The 14,354-nt window shown below is 47.4% G+C and overlaps 1 protein-coding gene and 1 long non-coding RNA gene across 4 annotated transcripts in view; both read left to right on the top strand.

Moving 5' to 3' along the window:
• The window catches only part of LOC135983837 (uncharacterized), a 35,892-nt gene extending 22,347 nt beyond the window's left edge, over positions 1 to 13,545 (top strand). The window contains exon 2 of the long non-coding RNA XR_010601666.1: positions 423 to 13,545. This is a non-coding gene — a long non-coding RNA (uncharacterized LOC135983837). The remainder of the gene's footprint in view (positions 1 to 422) is intronic.
• Positions 1 to 14,354, top strand: part of ADISSP (adipose secreted signaling protein) — a 165,108-nt gene that overhangs the window by 87,030 nt on the left and 63,724 nt on the right. The gene's annotated exons all lie outside the window — the stretch shown is intronic.

Raw genomic sequence — 14,354 nt, 5'->3', positions numbered from 1 at the left:
GTACAAAACGATTTCATAGAATCCTAGAATCCCAGGACTGGAAGAAGGGACCTCGAGATGTCATCAGGTCCAGTCCCCCGCGCTCATGGCAGGACTAAGGATTATCTAGACCATCCCTGACAGGTGTTTGTCCAACCTGCTCTTAAACATCTCCAATGATGGAGATTCCACAACCTCCCTGGGCAATTTATTCCAGTGCTTAACCACCCTGACGGGAAGTTTTTCTAATGACCAACCTAAACCGCCCTTGCTGCAATTTAAGCCCATTGCTTCTTGTCCTACCCTCAGAGGTTAACAAGAACAATTTTTCTCCCTCCCCCTTGAAACAACCTTTTATGTACTTGAAAACTGTAATCATGTCCCCTCTCAGTCTTCCCTTCTCCAGACTAAACAAACCCAATTTTTTCAATCTTCCCTCCTAGGTCATGTTTTCTAGACCTTTCATCACCTTCGTTGCTCTTCTCTGGACTTTCTCCAATTTGTCCACATCTTTCCTGAAATGCGGTGCCCAGAACTGGACACAATACTCCAGTTGAGGCCGTATCAGCGCGGAGCAGAGCGGAAGAGAATTACTTCTCATGGCTCGCTTACAACACTCTTGCTAATACAGCCCAGAATGATGTTTAATTTTCTTACCTTTTGGCTCAGTTTTCTGAAGTTAAGACTGATCGTCTAGTCAACAGGCAATAGTGTGGTTTTGGTTTGGGCTTCGGGCCGATTGAGGAGAATGGGAGACGGTGGCTGTTTGTGTCACGGGCACAAATAACGAGGAAGGCCCCAGTTTTTCTCCTCCTCGTGACCAGCCTTTAAAAAATAGACAACCCCCCCCCCACAGCCCCTCCCATCCCACGCTGAGCTTCCAGGGTATCAGTGGTGGTGGCAGCTCTGATGTAGCATCAGTGCAGAGAGTGATCCAAGTTGTGGCAGGACTGAATGAAACCCACCCACTCTTATTTTGGGTTTTCTGCTCCCTGGGTCCACCTCAGTCTCCCACGTACTGTCCTAATTTAAAGCTCCTCTCTGCTGCTGTGGCAAAGAATTGGCTCTCTAGGCTTTTCACTTCTATGGAGAACCTTTAAAAAAAAAAAAAGTCCTTTAATCACATCAAATGAAACTGCAACAGGGAAGGTCTGTAATGGCTGGTGAGTGACCCTGCCTAGCAAAACAGGACAGCTGTGATCATTCATCTCTTAAACAAACCTCCTGCCCCCCAAACCTCATCCTGATCCTGCAGCATCTACGTAGTGTGACTCTTGCATCCATGCAGAGCCCTGTTGCAGGGTTGGAATCTGTCCTACTATTACTTCATAATTTGTTTTTTTTTAAGGCTAGGAGGGACCATTCTAATCATCTAGTCTGTCCTTCTGCATGACACAGGGCAGAGAACCTAACCCAGGGGTTCCTGCATGGGGCACCAGTGCTTCTGGTGGTCCCAGGAGCGTATTATGTTTCAAAAGAGAACCCAGCTTGACTCAAAGATGTTCTGTTACACCCAGTAGCAAGCGCGCGCACACCCTCTCCCTCCAGCTCCACAGTTCTCTTTATTCTCTTTACCTTAGTTCTAGTATTTGTACCTAACGAACACTGTGGGAAACCTTGCACCCAAATAAATAAATACATAAATAAAATAGGTAGTTGTAGTTGAACCTGGTCTACAGTGGAGATTCCCACCACCGGTGGCTGATACCCAGCATGGCCCACGCTGTAGGCAGGAAAAGGTGGAACACGCTTTCCTCAGTTCCAAGCAGAGGTGAGCCACACGGTTGCAAATCCGAGCTTTGCTTCTGTTCTGCAACAACCCCGCTGCTGGCTGGAACCGTGGAGAAGTTTCCTTTCCAGCCCTCCTCTTGGTTGGAGTGTTCTCCCGCAGAGCTGAGCAAATCATCCATTTGTTCCGTTCAGTGGCCAAACCAAAAAGAAGTCTGTTTGTTTTTAACTGAAACTGATTTGGGGTTTTTTTCTGCTGAAATGAACAAAGGGGGGAAAAATGGTTGAAACTACCTGTTTTGAAGGTCTGTTTGAACGGACGTTTCATAATGATCCATTTTGTTTTTTTCCTAAATGAACCATTCTGCCATTTCCAAAGTTTTTGTTTTCAGTTTTTTTCCAGCGGAAACTGTCCGTTGAATTTAATTTGAATTCACAAATAGTTTTGGTGCCCTGAAAAACGCGTTTTTTGGTGCATTTACTATTTGCTGAAAAAAATGTCAACTCTATTCATCACTTTTTATGCTTAAAGTTGATGCTATCATGCTTTGCATCAGCTCAGGTGTAAATATTTTTGTTGTGTACGTGTGCAAAATTGGAACAAAATCAGTTCATCCCTTTTCCTTTGCTTTGAGCTCTTCAGTTCTGTGGAGAAGGAGAAGGAAAATCCCCTTTCTGAAATGTTCCCATTGAAACATTTTGCTGGTATAGCTTAGGTTGTTGAAGCTAAATGCTGCAAACTTGGCTTGATCTTAATTCCTCCTGGAAGGACACACAACCAGTCCAAGTCAGAAGCAAATGAGTTAGAGGTCGATGGAGCTCTGAAGCCTTCGCGCATACAGTGTGCTCTGGATGCTTTGCCAAGCAGCAACCTGAGGATATGGTCAGTTTCTCCACTGAGCTTTTAAGCAGCCCTAGCGTGAAACTAACGTGATCTGGACAGTGCTAACCCTGAACCATAGCACTCTCTGGATCACGTCAGTTTCATGCTAGGGCTGCAGGGGCTGGTGTTCTATCCCCTTCTGCTCTGTATAGTTTGTGTACATGGTGAGGACCCCGCTTATATCTGAGCACTTTCCAGTCATGCATTAAGCACCTTGTCTAAAATCTGTCACATGTATGTTCTCTCTTCCCCTCCCTAGCGGGAGGAGTGTGTGCAGGGGAGTGTTTTGATTTGGAATGTAGCTATCAATATTTGATGTACACATTGCTATGGGTTTCTCAGAGACGGCAGGTCAAAGAAATGGGACTTGCAGCTAAGAGGGGAAGCTGTTGAGATTCGTCATGGTCCTTAATTCATTTCAGATTCAGCCCGGCCCCCGAGAAAGCTCGTAATCCAGAAGGACCCCCAAGTAGCAGCTGCAGGTGGGGGAGGGATACAGTGCTGGCGAAATCCCCTAAGAGCAGCCAGAGAGTTAGCAGAGAGGTAGAACAGACGCATTTTGCCCTTTGCCAGTCAGTAGACCTAGGGTTGAATAAGCAGCTAGGGGCTCTGGTACTACGGTGATAACCCCCCAAGGCAGAGGCGCAGAGATCCAGCCCAAGGAGACGCTGTGATCGTCACATTATTATAATCCACTCGCTAGGGGCTGATACAGCAGATGAAGATGGGGTGGCGCTCTGGTAGCCATCGGTGACTGAGGTAGTGGGTAAGCTGTCTCAGTGGGAGTTTTCCCTGCATCTTGCTGGTTCATCTTCTCTTACGCTAATAAATGTTGTCCTCTGCATAGCAGATGTTTGGTTACCCGGGTTTCCAACTGCATCGAGGTTCCCTTAACTACCAAAACACTCTTGCACACCTGAGCCAGCAAGGCAGCTTCCTTTCAGATGCAAAATCGAACCAGGCAACATGATGTTTGAGAAGCTGAACTCAAGCCAGGAAGCCGGACAGTCCAGATGGCTATATCAGCAATGCACGCACCTCGCATGCTCCAGCCTTTGGATCTATTGCTGATTGCATTGTGAAACACAGACCAGGAAAGTCTTCCGAACGGTTTCATTTCATGCAAAAGAGATTTGCTCTTCATTCACTTTACGTTTATTTCCAGGCTCCGAGTCAGCGCCATGTGGACAGCTGATTGCTTGTTATTGTATTAGTCACAGTAAATTAACTGGAAGATTGAGGGCTTTTTGTTTTCGTTTTTTGAAACTGCAAGCTCAGCAAAATCGAATGGACAGCAAATCCCTTCCAGGCTTCTGATGGCCCTGTGTTCCTGATGTACAGCACATGTAGGATTGGCAATTATGGCAGGGTTGCCATGGAAAATGTAGTCAGATTCTGCTGTCTGTTACACAGGTGTATATCAACTTCCTATTAGCCAGGATGGGCAGAGATGGTGTCTCTAGCCTCTGTTTGTTTGCCAGAAGCTGGGAATGGGCGACAGGGGATGGATCACTGGATGACGACCTGTTCTGTTCATTCCCCCTGAGGGTACCTGGCACCAGCCACTGTTGGAAGACAGGCTAGATGGACCTTTGGTCTGACCGAGTCTGGCCGCTCTTATGTTCTAATAGCCACTCCAAATTGACATTGGTTTAACCAAGAGCAGAATGTGTCTCTAACTCTTGAACCTCCTGGCTTGTGCTTGATGCAGCATTAAAGCTGAGAAATGGACATTAGTCAGTCTTAGCATTGAATGATATAGCTTTTCCTTTTGGAAAGATGCATAGTGCTGGTGTTAGGTCTGCAGCAATGGAAGGCTTTGAATCCGATCCCAACAGCACTAAAGAGAACTCCTTTGGTACATCAGTAGTTTCTATGTACTGTACCCCAACAACGGGGTGGGAGGAACTGGGAGCAGCAAGCCACCATCCGACCCCAATGGCGCCACATCCTCCATCAGGCAGTGGCCTGCTTCAAGGAGAAGCGCCTTGCCCTCGAAGCTGAGACGGGAGGAAAAGGAAGGAATTTTCTCCCAGCAGGCAGCTGGCCCGCCAGAAAATATCTGTCTATTGCGGACAGATCTGTGGTTCCAGGATCGGATTCCTGAGTCATCCAAGGACCCACATGAAAGTCCATGGTAGAGATCATCCCGGAGTCAAGGGATCGCTGATGATGACCCCCAACAACGCACCTAAAGGCCCAACCCGCGGAGACCATTTCTAGGGGTGACAGGAGAGCTCAGTCTTCACGCCCATTCAGTGAGTGGACAGAAGACTTTGTTTCTAGTGCCAACAACTAAGCACCTTTCCCTGGCATAAAACCTCCACGGAGCTAGGAATGGCAGTGCTGATCCTGTTGGTTGGCTGTATTGTGGCAGTGTTAAGTGCCCCGGTCCTGGACTGGGATCCCATTGTGCTAGGTGCTGTGCAAACACAGAACCGACCGGTGATCCCTGCCGCAAAGCGCTTGCAGTCTAAGTCTAAGGCAAGAGACAATAGGTGGAGTCAGACAGACTGACTGAGGGGCATAAGGAAACAATGGGGCACTGCCCTTCGGGGGGGAGGGGGGCAGCAGGCGGATGTGTTGGTAAATGGTGTCGTCAGTGGCTTCACTACACATTGGTTCGTTATGAAATATACTCGAGAGACCAAATAACCAGTATCAATCCGGTGTACTGCTGAATGTCAGTAACGGTAGAGTACAGGGGGAAACAGGTTCAGTGTGATGCTAATTTCGGGCAGTTGTCTCAGGCAGCCTGTTGAATTCACCTGACAAAGAAGGCTTGCTTCCAAAGTTACACCCGCTAACGAACGGCTGGTACGGAAGATGAAGCTATCGGATGGAAGACAGGGTGGCACTCTGGGGACTGTCAGTGACTGAAGTAGTGGGTACGATTTCTCAGTGGGAGTTTTCCCTGGATCTTGCCTCTCAGGCTAGTAAATTTTAGTCCTCTGCTTAGCAGATGTTTGGTTACCCTTTTCCCCACCTGCATGGAGGTTCCCTTAAGTACCGAAGGCACTCTTGCATGGCTCATCCGCCAGGGCTGCTTCCTTTCGTGTGCAAAAACTAACCGTGTCGGCAAAGTTGACCTGAAGTCGGGAAGACAGCCAGTCCAGATTGCTAGAGCAGCAGTGTTGTATGCAGTCTTGTAGCCATGTTGGTCCGAGGATGTTAGAGAGGCAGGGTTAATTTTATTGGTCCAATAAAAGATATTGCCTCACCCACCGTGTCTCTCTAATAGCAGCAGTGCACACAGGTAGCATTTCCTATCCTGTAAAAAGGTGCTATCTGCATCCTCTGAGGCTAGATTAAATCAATCCTCTTTCTACCTTGTTTTTCTGGCACCGTGGTCTGCTCTTTATCTGAACACACGCATTCCAGGTCCCAAGGGCGTGAAGGCACCTCCTCAGCTTGTACCAGGGTAGAACACTCATATGTCTTGATCCTGACAGGTTTCCTATCTGTTTAAGCCAAAGCCTACTTCAGCTAATACAAGGTGTTATGGGATACTTAACGTAAGTGAACAGGATTATAGCAGGACGTAGGCCGATTCGGGCCATGTCACTACTAGAAATGTATATACAATATGGTGGTTCATTGATACGGTGTGCTGAATGCATATTAATATGTGTTGTGAATAATGCATATGGATGTGATTCGATATATATTAGCTCAGTATATATTGGTTGATCGAAGCAGTCAAAGCGGCGGTTAGGAAAATGATCGTAGCAACTAGACTAAGGTGCAAGATTGCAGCTGTCCAGGTCAGAGAGGCAAGTGCTGCAGCAGCTGAGATGTGAGACGACTGGTTTTAGCTGCGTGAATGGTAAGCAAAGATGTGAGAGCTGTTCTGGAGAGAAGAAGCTGCAGCCTCCCCTGGGGGTGAGGCTCTGGAGAGAGGCCCAGTCAAACATGAGCCCCAGGTCGTCTCTCATTGATGCCTGTGGGAAGTAATGACAGTCAGCACCTAGCGGGATCAGCCCGTGGCAGCGATCCTCCTAGCCTGGGACGGAGGCTCATGCCACGCTCTAAAAATAGCCGAGTAGACCAGGCTTTGAAGTCTAGAGTGAGGGGCTCATGCTAGCCAAGTCTGCTGACCTGGGCTGGGGGGCCGGCTGCTGCGGTCTGTGTAGATGTACCCGAAGGGGCTCTCCTGTGCTCTGCCCAGATCTCGAGTTCTCGTGGATTTAGACAAAGGGCTGCAGGACTTGTGAAATGATTATCGGAAGTGGGCTGTGTTCCCGGGTGGCGAACGTTAAACCTTCTCTTGGCATTTCACCGTGCTGTTTCCTGTGAGGAAGGGAGGAACGGCGCTCGGGCTGGTTTTAGTGTTTTCCTACAACTGCTTATCAAGTTGGTCTAAGAGAAGCTTAAGATGCAACTTGATCACAGTTTAGAAGTATCTGAATGGGGAAGAGACCTCTGCCTGCAGATGGCTCTTTAACCTAGCAGGAAAAGAATGAGATCCAATGGCTGGAGGCTGAAGCGAGACAAATTCGGACTACAGAGAAGGTGGGATTTTGAACAATGAGGGTGTGACGAGTTGTCCCCCTGGGGTGCCACTGAGCCCTCTGACTCACCAACGTCACTGCTGCTGTGACAAGCTGCAGCCTGCTCCCAGTCCTACATCCCCACCAGCATTCACACAGGCAGGGATCTACCCAGCTGCAGTTGCATGAATGAACCAAGAATAGAGAGTCTACAGCCGTAATACTCCCAGCCTAGGACCCCAGAGCTCTACTGATCAAAAACCCGACCAGTGTGAATTTATTACCCAGTTCGCCCCTCTCTCGATGTGGAGAGGAATATGTACACCAGCCCTTGTTAACTGAGCTAAGATTTTCCCCAGACACTTCACTCGAAACACGCTGGTAAAGATAAAACATAAAACAAGTTTATTAACTACAAAGGATAGATTTGAAGTGATGATAAGGGATAGCAAACCGATCAAAGCAGATTACTTAGCAAATAAAAATGCAAACTACGTCTAACCTGTTAGCTGGATGGGATTTGAATGAGCAATTTCTCACCCTGACTGATGATACAAGCAATGCACCAAGTTTCCATACACAGGCTAGAAATCCCTTTAGCCTGGGACCAGCACTTCCCAGTCTTTGTTCCTCAAGTGTTTCCAGGGGTTCTCTTGTGGGGGAGTGAGGGTACAAGATGATGTCGCTCCCCACCTTGTATAGCTTTTCCATGGGGCGGGAACCCTTTGTTCCGAACTCAGCTCCCAGTCCAGTCTGTGGAAAAATACGGGTACCAAAATGGAGTTGTCATGTGGTCTGGTCACATGCCCTTGCCTGCCTTGCTGAGTCAGAGCGGCCATTATTCACAGGCTGGCTGGAGCGTCCTCGGGAAGGATCACCAGGTGGGGGATCCGCGTCTCCTGAGGCCGTGGTCTCCAACCTTTTGACACCCAAGATCACTTTTTGAATTTAAGGGCAACCCAGGATCTGGCCCGCACCTTCCCTGAGGCCCCACCCCACTCACTCCATCCCTCCTTCCTCCGTCGCCCGCTCTCCCCCATCCTCACTCACTTTCACCAGGCTGGGGCAGGGGGTTGGGGAGCGGGAGGGGGTGCGGGCGCTGGGCTGGGGCCGAGGGGTTTGCAGTGTGTGTGGAGGCTCCGGGCTGGGGCAGGGGGTTGGGGAGAGGGAGGGAGTGCGGGCGCTGGGCTGGGGCAGAGGGGTTTGCAGTGTGGGTGGGGGCTCTGGGCTGGGTGCAGGAGGGGGTTATGGGGTACTGGCTCTGGGAGGGAGCTCAGGGCTGGGGCAAGGGTTTGGGGTGCAGGAGGGGATTCCGGGTGCAGGAGGGGGTATGGGGCAGGGGGTTCAGGGCTGGAGGTTGGGGTGCATGCTCCTGCTGGGGGGGCACTTGCCTCCAATGGCTCCCAGTCAGCGGCGCAGCAGGGCTAAGGCAGGCCCCTGCCTATCCCGGCCCCACTCAGGCACATTGGCACCTCCTCCCCATCACGAGCTGGGGCCCCCCCATTCCTCCCAGCCAATAGTGCACCATGTAGCCACGCTGCTCCCGGAAGGAGCCGATGTGCCTCCTGGGAAGGGGCACGGGGCACTGCATGCTGCCTCTCGCTGCAGGCACCGCCCCTGCAGCGCCCATTGGCCGCAGCTCCCATTGGCCACAGCTCCCTGTTCCTGGCCAATGGGCGCTGCAGGGGCGGTGCTTGCAGGCAGGAGCAGCATGTGGACCCCCCCCCCACCCACTGGGCTGCAGGGGAGGCCGCTTCCGGGGGCGGCGTGGGGCCGCGGCAGGCAGCCCCGCTGCACTGCCATAGCCGGAGATCACAATCGACTGGGAGAATCCCCAGGATCGATCAGTCCATGATCGATGGGCTGGTAAACACTGTCCTAAGGCCTATTATTTCCACTAATGGCCCATTACCTTGAATAGGCCCTTCACAACCAGCTGCCTAGACTGGAGGCATCTTGCCTAGTGGGGGTCACCCAGGTGTGACTACATTTGGAATACAGGTACATAGTCAATATTCATAACTTCACATACAAAAAAAGATACATGCACACAAATAGGATAATCGTAGTCAGCAAATTATAATTTGTCCAACAATATCTCACAAGACACATCTTGTACCACATGCGGCATAATTATGTCATAATCATTATAATCGTACCGGTATGAAGATTATGGGGTGCAGTGTCACAGAAGGTAACTGACCATTGGAACAGCTTACCAACGTCATGGTGGATTCTCCAGCCCTGACCTCTTTAGGTCAAGACTCGATGTCTTTCTAGAAGACCTGCTATAGCCCAAACAGAAGTTAGGGCTTGATGCAGAAATTATCGAGTGAGCCTCTCTGGCCTGCGTTATCCTGGAAGTCACCATTTGTGATCAAAATGGTCCCGTCAGGCCTTAAAAATCTGACTCTCCTCAAGCTGGCAAGTTGCAGCGTTTCCTGCATCTGGCCTGGATCTCTTTGCAGCAGCAAATTCTTTTTTTTTTTTTGATCGGCAAGATCAGTTTTGGAAACGTGCCCAGTTCCGGTTCCCTTTCATTGCTCGGCTCCTCTGCTGTCGCGTTGCTTGTTTTTACACCTCCTGCTGAGATCGGCACAGCAATTAAAGAAGGGGAGAATATCTGCAGCCATCTGCAGCAATAAACCCACAGCTGATTGATACAGCTTCAGGCTCGTCAGTGCATTAAAAGGGAAGAAGTCCTCTGAGTATGTGGCATGTAATAAATAGGGCTGTCAAGTGAATAAAAAAAATTAATCGCAATTAATTGCGCAGTTAAACAATAATAGTATACCGTTTATTTAAATATTTTTGGATGTTTTCTACATTTTCAAATATATTGATTTCAGTTACTACACAGAATACAAAGTGTACAGTGCTCACTTTGTAATGAAAAAATATATATAAATATTTGCACGGTAAAAAACAAAAGAAATAGTATTTTTCAATTGACTTAATGCAAGTGCTGTCGTGCAATCTCTTTATCATGAAAGTGCAACTTACAAATGTAGAATTATGTACAAAAAAACCAGCATTCAAAAATAAACCAATGTAAAATTTTAGAGCCTACAAGTCCAATCAGTCCTACTTCTTGTTCAGCCAATCGCTCAGACAAACAAGTTTGTTTACATTTGCAGGAGATAATGCTGGCTGCTTCTTGTTTACAATGTCACTTGAAAGTGCGAATATGTGTTCTCATGACATTGTTGTAGCCGCCGTCACAAGATATTTACATGTCATGCGCTAAAGATTCATATGTCCCTTGATGCTTCAACCACCATTTCAGAGGACATGCGTCCATGCTGATGATGGGTTCTGCTTGATAACAATCCAAAGCAGTGCAGACTGACGCATGCTCATTTTCATCATCTGAGTCAGATGCCAGCAGCAGAAGGTTGATTTTCTTTTTTGGTGATTTGGGTTCTGTGGTTTCCGCATCAGGGTGTTACTCTTTTAAGACTTCTGAAAGCATGCTCCATACCCCGTCCCTCTCAGATTTTGGAAGGCACTTCAGATTCTTAAGCCTTGAGTCGAGTGCTGTAGCTATCTTTAGAAATCTCAGATTGGTATCTTCTTTGCATTTTATCAAATTTGCAGTGAAAGTGTTCTTAAAACAAACAGCATGTACTAGGTCATCATCCGACTATTATGCTATAACACGAAATATATGCAGAATGTGGGTAAAACAGAGCAGGAGACATACAATTCTTCCCCAAGGAGTTCAGTTACAAATTTAATTAATGCATTACTTTTTTAACGAGCGTCGTCAGCATGGAAGCATGTCCTCTGGAACGATGGCCGAAGCATGATGGGGCATATGAATCTTTAGCACATCTGGCAAGTAAATATCTTGCGACACCAGCTACAACTGTGTCACATGAATGCATGTTCTGACTTTCAGGTGACATTGTAATTAAGAAGCTGGCAGCATTATGGCCCATAAATGTAAACAAACTTGTTTCTCTTAGCGATTGGCTGAACAAGAAGTAGGACTGAGTGGATTTGTAGGCTCCAAAGTTTTACATTATTTTGTTTTTTAGTGCAGTGATGTAACAAAAAACCCCTACATTTGTAAATTGCCCTTTCATGATAGAGAGATCGCACTACAGTACTTGTATGAGGTGAATTGAAAAATACTATTTTTTGTTTATCATTTTACAGTGCAAATATTTGTAATAAAAATAATAAAGTGAACACTGTACACTTTGTATTCTGTGTTGTAATTGAAATCGATATATTTGAAAATGTAGAAAAAATCCCGAATATTAAATAAATTTCACTTGATATTCTATTTGTTTAACATTGCCATTAATCGCAATTAATTTTTTAAATCGTGATTCATTTTTGAATTACCGTATATATTTGTTCATTAGTCCATTCCTTTATGAGCCGATCTCTCAAAATGGAGAGGTAAAAATAGCAAAAACTGTCTGACCCTTTCATAAGCCGACCCTATATTTCAGGGGTTGGAAAACTTTGGCTCCCGGCCCATCAGGGTAAGCCGCTGGCGGGTTGGGACGTTTTGTTTGCTTGGAGCATCTGCAGGCGTGGAGCCCCTCAGCTCCCTGTGGCCACAGTTCGCCGTTCCCAGCCAATGGGAGCTGCCTGCAGACGCTCCAGGTAAACAAAATGACAGTGTATTAGATATTCAATTCAATGATTCCATAGAGTTTAAAATCATCACATTTTGGTGTAGACCCGTTTATAAGCCACCCCTCACTCTTTGATACGTCACTTTTTTACCAAAAATATTCAGCTTATGAGCGAGTATATATGGTAATTGCATGAGTTAACTGCAATTAATTGACAGTTCTAGTAATAAAGTGTCTTCCCAGAGTCCTGTGGAAGATGCAGACCCTCTATTTTCAGATGGATATGCCGCAAGTTTGAATGAGATCTGCTGTTTTTTTGTTTTGTTTTGTTTTGTTTTTTTAGCTGGCATTTGCTCAATTGTCCTCCCACTTAATTTGACACCACTTCCCCTCCCCGCGTTTTCAGAAGGCCTTTTGCTAATAGGATCGTGGACTGCAAACCCCTTTGGGGAGTGGAATTAGTGCATAGTAGAATTCTTTGGCTAAACGGCACTATGGGCTCATTGGCAGGCATGGCGGTGGTTTAATTCTGGTCTGTTACCAGCCTCAAGAAAGATCGCAGCCGAGTTTGTACGCTGGGTTTTGGTGATAAATCTGGAACCAGTCTCTGGCATGGGATGCTGCATGGTTTATAGACATGGGGGAGGAGATATGCTTTCCCCAGCCTACAGTTCCTCCTCTTCTGTGCCATCAGCTCCTCTCCTTTCATTGCAACCCCCTTCTCCTCCAACTCCCCAGGTCCTTGCTATCCACACTCCAGGCACTTCTGCCGCCCTTCTCGTGTCTCCTGAATGTAGGTGCATCAGCCCATCTCCCAAGAGCACTGGCTCCCAACTCACTTCAGGATCCAGTTCAAAACCCTCGCAGTTTATAAAGCTCTCCAGGCATGAGCTCTAGTCGACCTCCAGGGCCCCTCTGCTCCCCTAGTAATGGCCTCCCAGACCTGCCGCTGGCCTGGGAACCTGCGTCCCTGCAGCTCCCGCCATCCGGCACACTCCTGGAGCCTTTCCCTCTCACTTCAGATCTCCGCTGGAAGCAGCCGTTCTCTCCCTTGCCGATGCCTCCAGCTTTTCTTTCCCTCTGCTGTTCGTCATGGTGTCACTGTGACCTTCTCAGCCATCTTGGGACAGGCGTACAAAGGAACGCTCTAAAACAGGGCTCTGATCCTGCAATGGGAACAGCTCACGTAGACCCCTGCCCCTGCTCATTCACTAGGGCGCTGCGTGGGGATGGAGGGCTACTTACAATGTAAGTTCTTTGAGATGGGGGCCGTCTGTCTTCGTACAGAGCCTAGCACAGGGCAGCTGTATGAGCATAACATCTGGGCCAATCCAATTGTCAGATTGGATTTATGGTTATAGTCTCTGGTTGCACCATTAGGAGGCCTCCCGTTGTGAAAAGTGAGTGAATGACCCTTGCACTTCACAAAAGGAAGAGACACTAGTTCCGAGTAGCGCTGGTCTATCGCTTAAAGAATCGCAGGAGTGAAACACCTGAAAAGCTGCATGGAAGCTATTTAAAAACACCACCAGAGAGGCTCAAACTAAATGTATCCTCCCACTTGAAAGAAACAGTAACAAGAGCGCCCAAAAACCAAAAAACAAAAAAGCGCCAGCAGAGTAAAAGAGGCAGACTTGCATCCTGTAAAAATTGGAAGTCAGATCCTAGTGAGTAAAATAGACAGGAGCATAAACTCTGCCAAGTCAAGTGTAAAAATATAATTAGGCCACCCAGAAAAAGAATTGGAAGGACAAATACTAAATGACACAAAAATTAAGAGTAAACATTTGTTAAGTACTTCAGAAGCAGGAAGCCTGCCAAACAGGCAGTAGGGCCACTGGGCAATCAAGGTATTAAAGGAGCAGTCAAGGAAGACAAGGCCATTACAGAGGATTGAATTCTTTGCATTGGTTTTCACTGGAGATTCCCACACCCGTGTCATTTTTTTTTGGTGACAAATCTGAGGAACTGTCCCAGGTTGAGGTGTCATTAGAGGAGGTTGGAACAAATCAATACATTTAATGGTAATATGTCACCAGGACCAGATGGGATTCACCCAAGAGTTTTGAAGGAACTCAAATATGAAATTGCAGAACTACTAACTGTGATTTGTAACCTATCATATAAATCAGCCTCTGTACCAGATGACTGAAGGATATCTCATTAAGGACTATTTTTAAAAAAGGCTCCAGAGCAGATCCCGGCAATTATAGGTCGGTAAGCCTAACTTCAGTACTAGGCAAATTCCTTGAAACTCTAGGAAAGAACAGAATTGTCAGACACATAGATGAACATAATTTGTTGGGGAAGAGTCAACATGGTTTTTGTAAAGGGAAATCATGCCTCACTAATCTACTAGAAGTGTTTGAGGGGGTCAACAAGCATGTGGACAAGGGGGATCCAGTGGATATAGTGTACTTAGACTTTCAGAAAGCGTTTGACAAGGTCCCTCACCAAAGGCTCTTAAACAAAGTAAGCTGTCATGGGATAAGAGGGAAGGTCCTCTCATGGATTGGTAACTGGTTAAAAGGTAGGAAACAAAGAGAGGAATAAGTGGTCAGTCTTCACAGTGGAGAGAGATAAATAGTGGGATCCCCTAAGGATCTGCTATAAGAATGGGTCAGACCAAAGGTCCATCTAGCCCAGTATCCTGTCTGCCGCCAGTGGCCAGTGCCAGGTGCC

The sequence above is a fragment of the Chrysemys picta genome, chromosome 5, assembly GCF_011386835.1.
Source record: "Chrysemys picta bellii isolate R12L10 chromosome 5, ASM1138683v2, whole genome shotgun sequence".
In the NCBI taxonomy this organism is placed as follows: Eukaryota; Metazoa; Chordata; order Testudines; family Emydidae; genus Chrysemys; species Chrysemys picta.
Note: the sequence above shows the minus strand (reverse complement) of the source record. Positions and strands in the feature narration are given on the sequence as shown.